The sequence below is a fragment of the Pteropus vampyrus genome, unplaced genomic scaffold (genome assembly GCF_000151845.1).
Source record: "Pteropus vampyrus isolate Shadow unplaced genomic scaffold, Pvam_2.0 Scaffold177, whole genome shotgun sequence".
NCBI lineage: Eukaryota > Metazoa > Chordata > Mammalia > Chiroptera > Pteropodidae > Pteropus > Pteropus vampyrus.
The window spans coordinates 2,780,054-2,788,657 of NW_011888958.1; the positions used below are offsets into that span (position 1 = coordinate 2,780,054).

Sequence of the window (8,604 nt, forward strand, 5' to 3'; positions counted from 1 at the left end):
TTTGTTATAGGAAGGAGAAAGGAAAATTCAGATATGGGGCTTTGTCAGGAAAAATGAGCTGCTTCTCTCTTCCTGAAGAGCAAATTTGGAAACTAACAACAGATGTTTTTTAGATGAATTATTATTTCACTAAATACTTTACAGATTGCAAAGTGAAGAAGAACCAGAGGGGTTGCTCTGGCCTTGAAAGTAGACTGGGAGTAAATTTCCCAGATCGGTAGGTTATCCACACTCTTGACCTGGTGGCTCAGAGAATAGCAATAGATTTGGCCAGGCCAGGTGGGTATCGTGACTCCGCCACCATTGCCGTCTCTGTCTGTGTAAGTGTGGGTCAGTTACTTCCACTTCTTTGCTCCTTTGTTGCCTCATCTGTAAAGTGGAGAGAATAATCAAACTGACCTCATGGGGTTGCTGTGAATCTTCAGTGAGATGATGTGGGTGATTGGCACCAGGCCTGCACATTATAAGTGCTGACATCCCATCTCTGTGCCATTTGGACCAACAGAGCATGTCTGCGACCACAGATGGCCGATCTGAATCAGGGCCTGTCTATGGCTGTGCGACACTGGGATGCTAACTGCCTATGGGGTCTCGTTGGCATCATGCGTAACTATCAGAGACTGACCTGGCCCCAGTACCTCCTTTGCTAAATTTTAGATGTGGGCCACCAATCCTTCTACTTAGGCTAAACATGAGCATTTATTGAGAACTTAATTGTGCATGTGCCCACTTTGTGGAGCTAAGTGTAATCGGACCTGCGAAAAGCCATGACATGTGGTCTCAGCCTTAAGAGAACTTGTGGTTTAATCGGGAAATAAGATGGGTGCGTGACACCCAGTGAAAGGAAGCTGTGGAGCAGAATCTAGCCAAGCACGGCATCGCCATATTTCCCCACGATCGGGCATCTACCTGCCATCTGCCTTTCTGTGAGCCTATTATTTCTCTCACATTTTTGGCCTAATTACCAACAATATTCGGGATTGAAAAGTTTCATGTCCTGAGAAACAATGATGACTATAATGCTTGCTTGTGTCAGACACTGAGCTGAGTGTGCCACATTTATATAATTTGTTCCTCACAACAACCCTATAAGGTAGGCGCTATATCCCCCTAGAAGCCATACCAAAGCACACAGAGACTGAATGATGTGCCTGTGGGCACAGAGTGTGAATGAGAATTCTTCAGTCATGTGTCACTTCTTTTCCTACCTTATTAGAAATAAAATTATTTTACATCTAGGAGAGGAAAGAGGCAAAGAAGTGGTGGAATACCTATTCCACACCAAGCAATTTACTTGTGTCATCTTATGCAATGTTACAAGTCCACACGGCACATGTTACTACTCTTATTTTACTGAGTAGGAAACCGAGACTCAGAATGGTCGAATAATTTGTTACATAGTTAGCAAGATGGGAAGCTGAGATATGAATTTGCTTGAGTTGGACACCATTCAATTATGTCAGCACATCGGAACCCCAAATGATGGATCCTAGTCTCAGCCTGGTATCTTTGTCACAGTCCTACTGATGTCCCTTAATTTTCACCTACAGACCGATTGTTGAATGCATCGTACTGCATAGTGGCTTTCCGAGAGAGATGACTATTTATAGGTACCATCTTAGTCAGCTTTGGCTGCCATGACAAAATACCATAAACTAGGTGGCTTAAACAGTAGGACTTTATTTCTCACTGTTCTGGAGGAGACTTGGAAGTCTCAAATAAAAGTGCCAGCAGGGTTGGAGTCCATCTTGTGTTGGAGATGGCTGTCTTCTTGTTGTGTCCTCACATGATCTTTCCTGGGTACATGTGGGTGGAGAGAGAGAGAAGCAAGCTCCTTGTTGTCTCTTCTTGGAAGGGCACTGATCCCACCATGAGGACCCCATCCTCATGACCTCATCTAAACCTAATAGTCCCCCAAATGCCCCATCTCTAATGCCATCTCATTGAGGTTAGGGTTTTAACATATGCAGTTTTGGGGAGACACAGTTCAGCGCAGAGCAGGTACATTTAGTCTTCAAAACTAACTTTAGTTGTTTGTGATGTTGTATGGACCCCACCCCCTCGTTCCAAATTCTACTTGGGACTTTAATTTGTAAATGAGTTTTACTATAGGAAAAAAAAATCACATGCCATTCTGTTCAATAATTTTCCTGCATCTTTCTCATTCTGTGTCTCATTATCTTTCTTAGCTCTTATTTCTCTTTTTGACTTTGTTCTTAAAAAAAAAAAAAAAAAAAAGCTTTGCCTAAAGCAAAAATTCTAGGATTCATCCTTGGCTCTTTGTTTTCGTTCACCATCCATGTCAGCTTCCCTCCAAAACATACCCCTTTCTCCATCTCCTGGCCCACCACCGGTTCCCGCGTGGATCATTGCAACTCCTTTATTGGTTTCTCAGCTTCTGTTACCTCTTTTAGTCTATTCTCCACGGAGTAGCCAAAGTGGTCTTTTTAAAGTATAAAATAGATGATGCCATGCCCCGATCTCAACATTTTTATCACATTTGAATACAATCCGAACTCCTGACCTTGAGGGCCTGCAGTTTTTCTTCTCAAAGTGTGGTCAGCAGCATCGACGTCAGCTGGTACCCAGGGGACCTACTTGTCCAGGTTTTCCTAGGACATTCCCAGTTTTCGACTGAAAGTCCCGTGCTCTGGGAACCCCTCAGTGCCACACAAATCCAGACAGTTGACAACCCTGTGGGGGAGCTTGTAAGAAATGTGGAATCTTGGGCTCTTCCTCAGACATATGAACCCTAATCTGAATTTTAATGAGATCCTTCAAATTTGAGAAGCCCTGGGCTCCAAGACCTGCTAGCCACTCTGACTTGACTTCTCTCAGGTGTGTGGTTGCATGTACTCAGGGCAGGGCAGTATCCAGTGGGCCAGCTAAGAGCCTGGGTTCAGAGCCAGTGTAACCACTTAGTAACATGTGACCTTAGACAAACGACTTAGCTTCCTTGTGCCTCAAGTACCACCTACACAAAACCAGAACGTTGCTGTATCTCACAGGGTCATGTGAAGATTAAATGTTAATTCATATGAAGTGCAGCATTAACAGAAAATGCGTGTGACAGTGTGATGTGACTCTCCCGTGTAGCTTTAGAGCCATGGTTCTCAAGCTCGAGCACTTCAGCATCCCTGGGGGTTTGTTAAAACACGGATTGCTGGATTCCACCCCAGAGTTTTGGATTCATTAGATCTGGGGCGGCACCCTAGAATTTTCATTTTTAACAGGTTCCCAGGTGAAACATTGCCTTAGAGAAATCCAGCTTTCAAAGACTGCTGTTCAATCTATTTCCTTTTAATTTTATTTCCTTTCAGATGCCCCAAGTCAGGTAACTGTCCAGGAATCAGGCTGCACTATTACATCTAAGAGTTAGACTTGGTTTTTGTTCTTTTCCTAATGTTCCAACCTACGTGGGGCAAATGTCTCTCTGGCTTCCAGTATCTGCTTCCTGGCTTGCTTTTGGGTTTGTTCCCCATCTGGGCACTCATCCTTGGCCTGGGCTGCCCCTCAGCTTTGGGGTCCCTTGACTCTGTCCTAATTCTCAGGTCTGAAGCTTGAGGCTCATCTTTTTTCTTTTCCTAAGTACTATTTTTCAGTCTGAAAGACACAGAAAATGCTGATCCATTGTGGACTGATGGGGGCTGACATACCTGAGTCCTGTGGAAGAGGAGTGAGGAGAGGTGGAGAGGGGCTAAGCTGGGCAAGACAGGAAGGGGGCTTGCTGAATTCTAATAGCAAAATAATAATATCCTGACAACTTCAATGGACAAAACACTGAGTTCTAAAGCACTGAGATGTCCCCCAGTTCTCTGAGGGGAATGACACCACTTCATCCAGAGCCCTGGTGACAGAGTTACTCTCAAATTAAACATTTTCCCTCTCAACTGACTCATTTGGTGGCAATAACAAGTTGCTACGCCAAGGCATGAACTAACTAACCCTCAATGACCTTCTGCTGGAAAATTGAAATATCTCCTTGTGCTTTCCCTAATCAGCACTGAGAAGAGTAATCAGTTTTGCTTGGTCTTTTTCTCGCTTTTCTGAAGCATCCATGACAGACTTGGTGTTGATGGCCTAAGGCAGGAGGACAAAGGACATTACTGGCAGGTCAGGTGACCATCTAGCCCCAGAAGTGGTGATGTGGTGTCCTAACTCATGGCAAATTGCAACTCGATAACCAAAGACATTTGTCAGGATGGAGACATCAATGTGAGCAGACATGTGTTCTGTTTGTACAGCACAGTATTTAGGAGTAAATATTCTCAAGGTGTGCATTTAAGGGTTTGAGTTTGTATTTTCTAAAGACGAAGGAAAAGAAGGTAGGTGTAAGGAAAGATGGCATGACTGATGTCACATTTAAAAATTTTTATAGTGTACGGCCATGCCACCTTGAACAAGCCCGACCCCGTCCGATCTTGGAAGCTAAGCAGGGTCAGGCCTGGTTAGTACTTAGATGGGAGACTATCTAGGAAGACCAGGTGCTGTAGGCGTAAGAAATAAAAATAAAAAATAAAGGATTGTAATCTGACAAGGTCCTTGCAATCTGTGAGGTCAACCAAGGGTTGCCTTGCCTAAAAAAAAAATTTATAAAGATTCTATAGCCAGCAAAACACACAGTAAGACATTGTTTGTTTTCTCATCAGCTGTTGTAGGCCTCCCGGCAAGAGACTGAACATAGAGTTCAAGGGGCTCTGAGGCCAACTGAGTCTGAGAGCTCTTAATTACATCCATCCTGCTTTTCCAAAAAATGCCCGAGAGAGAGGATTCCTGCAGGAGGGCAGGCCCACTGGCTTTCTTCACTGCAGATTTAGTCTTCCCAATGGGTCCCCCATTACTCCTTCTCCCCACTCTTTCTCTGTTACGAACAGAACTGATGTTAGCGGTGCCTTAGAATGGTCACTCAATACTCGGGGGACACTTGGCATCCACTCAGTTCCTAGTGGCAGATCCCCCGCCCCCAGCCTCACCTCCCAAAAGCCTCTGTGAAGATTTGCCCATTCTTTCATTAAGTATTTATTGTCGGCTCTGTGTCAATCACTGTGCCAGGTGCTGGGGATTCAGAGATGAAAGCCGCTTCCCCTGCCCTCAGGGAGCTCACGGCTAATAGAGGAAGAGATACCTACACAAATGAAAAACAGTGATGAAAGGCTGACTTCCTCTGCATTTGTCACCCTGTTGAAATCCTCAAATAATAGGCCTAAAAGGAACCTTAAGATGGAATCTAGCATATTCTCTTGCCTCTGGATAGGCAGGCACTCAACAACCCTGGGTGGGGCAGACTTTCCCAGCGCAAAGGCCACTTCCAGAAGCCTGCTCCTTAGACCATGCCTTCAACTGTATAACTGCCTTCATTTCTAGCTTTCTCGTGGCATGTGCTGCCATTTCAGCTCCTTCTGTCTCATGCTGTGGCATTTGAACTCCATAATCTTGAAGACATTCAAACAACCCTCGGCCTTCTCTTCTCCAGGTGGGCTGATCTCAGGGGTGCCCGGGATCATTCTGTATTAGCAGCCCCCCTTCCCTCTATCGTATATTCGCATTGTCCTCAGTGCCAGGTGGCAAAATGGCTGATGAAGAAGACCGAATTCTCTGCCACTGGAGACTCTGAGGGCCCAACGGTCACGTGGTGAGTGGACCCCGATGTCCACTTCCCCACCAGGCTCCCCGATTCCCCTGCCTTTGCACATTCAGTGAGGAAGGCATTGTTTGTCTCCTCCTGGAGCCCCAGGGCAGGGCCTGAGTTGCTATTAGGTGGCCAAGAAGAGCCAGCCTGAATGGAGTTCCACATTTTTATTCCTTGGATCTGTGGGATTTATTTTTTCATCCGTTCTAGGGAAGCAATGAAAAAAGGTGTCAGGCCTTGGGGATAATTTATATGAGTAAACACGTAAGGAGTAGGGTGAGCAAGAGCATGAGAATTAAGGCCATTTATCCAGGCTCCGAGGCTCTGTTTGCCCTCTGGTCCAGCCTTCCTCACAGTCTTTATCTTGTCACGTTAACCCCCTCCTCGCTGTACTGCACGTGGGCTGAGCACAGATCTCTTCACGGTGGACTTCCCTGCCCCAGCCTTCCGCTGTTTCCCCCTCCCCCGCCCACGTCCCTCATTAAAGGCTGGATGGTAGAAGGTAGCAGGATGTGGCGGTGGCCTCCAGCTGAGGCCTGCTCGCTGATTCTGAAGGGAAGGCACGTTGGCTTTCACCCTCCCTCTTCACCCTCCCTGTCTCTGAAGCTTCCTCCTCCAGCCTGGCCTGTCCAGTGTGTCCAGCCTGGGGCTGCCTTTCTGCTTTCCCTCTTTTCCTGTCCCCTTTATTTTACTCTATCCTGTGAAGCTGTGCTCCGCACAGCCAAGTGCACCGGGCTAGGATGCTTTACACTTGAGAGATGAAGTAATAACAGGTGGCAAGACCAGAGGCTGCCAGAGCCCAGGATTCCAGTTGCCATGGAAACATGTCAGACCTGTGGAGGGATAGGAACTGTCAGCTGTGGAGGGTGGTGGGGGGAACAAGTGAGACGGGTGAGGAGAGGCACATCTCCTGGAGGGTTCTTCTCACTGTCCCCAGACTCCCCAAGGGCTGCACACCCCAACTAGCAGGCCCTGGGAAAACTGCTGCTGGAATGAGTTAAGGCTGAGTGGCGGACGCAGATCATGGCTACGTGTTTGTACACATCAGGCCCTGGCAGGTGATCTTGAGTGTCTGTTCAGGATGTGAAGTCACGCTTTTGTGGATGTGCCATGGAGGACCCTAAACTTCTGGCTTGCTTCCTGTTTCCGTAGGACACTTGGGACAAAGCTCTGGTCTTGGAAGAACCAGATGAGGGGCTGTGGCTGGGGGTCAGATGTCCCTGCCACTCATTCTTTTCATGAGTGGCAGGTATATCACAGCAGAAATCAGACTGAAAGGGAGAAAGACAGCCCTGTCTGGGTGGTAGTTTTATGGAAGGTTTGGAGCCTTGTTTGCCATAGACATGTGGCCTGACTGGAATAAAAAATCCCGAGTGCGTACTTTCCAGAATTATTGCTCATCCTTTAGCACGTGTGGTGGTGGGACTATTTGGGGCTTGGCTTTCCTTTCTCTTGGTTTGATTTATGTGAATGCTCCCTCCCACCTCTGTTCTTTTGTTTTATTTTATTTTTTTGTGCTTCCTCATGAACTTTGTTCCTGATTTCCATTTTTTTTTTTTCCTTTTGAATTTTTTAGAGTTATCTCTACCAGGTAAATCCCTAAACTCCGAAGGCTCACTTTATTTTCTTAAGATCTTCCTTATATCTCTTATATGATCTCAGCCCATGAACATTAATCAACAGAACACCAAATCCATCATTGCGAGCTCTTCCACCGAGATACCACTCAGGCCTTTGCCCTCCCCGTCATCTTATTCTATAAAGCGGGACTCAATTTCCCATAAGCAGAAGCAGAATCTCTATTTAAATCCCACTTGCAAAGTCTGGGCAAGCTTCCTATTTATAGTAAAATCCTTTTTATAATGATCTCATATATGGTACCAGGAAATTGCTCACGGCTGGGTTAGGCCATAGGCCAGTAAAGCCATGGTGTGAGCTTTACTTACAAAAAATTTCTTCATGTGTGGGAGGAGGGAGGTAGATGGAGTAAAAGGGGTCAAGTAGGTGGTGACAGAAAGAAATCTAACTCTGGGTGGTGAACACACAATGCAATATATATATGCCTCACTGTTGAATTGTACACCTGAAACTTACTGGGTTTCGTTAACCAATGTCACCATAAAAAAAAAAAAACATTCCTTCACGAGCCTCTGGAATTCTCTGAAGAAGTCTTTTCACAGCGTATATGACAATAAACAGGGTCACCCTGGATGGGTGGCTGTGGTAGGGACATTAAATTTAAGTTCAAAGGGAATTTCCGCTTTTATCCGGCCGATCTCAATAATTTTTATCACCTTGGGCCTCCTAAATAACATGTTAGGTGAATCAAGTTGTCTATAAAGAGATTTATGAAATATTTTATATGCAATGTATGGCCTCTGGACTTCTAAGGAGGCAGAGAAGTGTGATTACAGGCCAAGAGTTTCTGGGGACACAGAGACCCTGGAGGTGAGTCCTGCCTCCTCCACTTGGTAGCTGGGGCCTGGAGCCAGCTCCTTAATCTCTTTGGACTTCAGTTACCTCATCTGTCAAAGAATCCCTACTTCACAAAATTTCTATGAGAATCAATGAAATAATGTATGTAAATCATCCAGCATAAGCTCTATCACAGTTCTGTAGAGTAATAAATGTCTACTGCTTTTTCTTCTCGAAAAGCAATTGAACAAGAGGGAGGCTGAGTCTCCTTTTCAAGAGACAACAAAGCATAGTCTTATATACTTTTCTTGTATGTTTGTGTACGGGATGATGTTTCACCCATCAATCATAGTAGGGGCACAGTGTTATTCTTCCAGCAACCCAGGTCCCTCAGCCACCCACTCTGGTGTACTCTGGGAGTTAGACATGACACCAGGCCAGATGACTGACCCATCCATTTGGATATGGACCAGCTCTACTTTCTGAGGACTAGGGAAATAAACCAGGCAGTGAATGATATTCAGAGCAACAAATAACTCTGCCTGGGGGAAAGCAAACAC

The 8,604-nt window shown here is 45.7% G+C and overlaps 1 protein-coding gene and 1 pseudogene across 1 annotated transcript in view; both read left to right on the top strand.

The window, feature by feature from the left end:
- DPF3 (double PHD fingers 3) overlaps positions 1-8,604 on the top strand; it is a 204,006-nt gene that overhangs the window by 187,054 nt on the left and 8,348 nt on the right. The gene's annotated exons all lie outside the window — the stretch shown is intronic.
- LOC111746134 lies at positions 4,378-4,496 on the top strand (annotated as a pseudogene).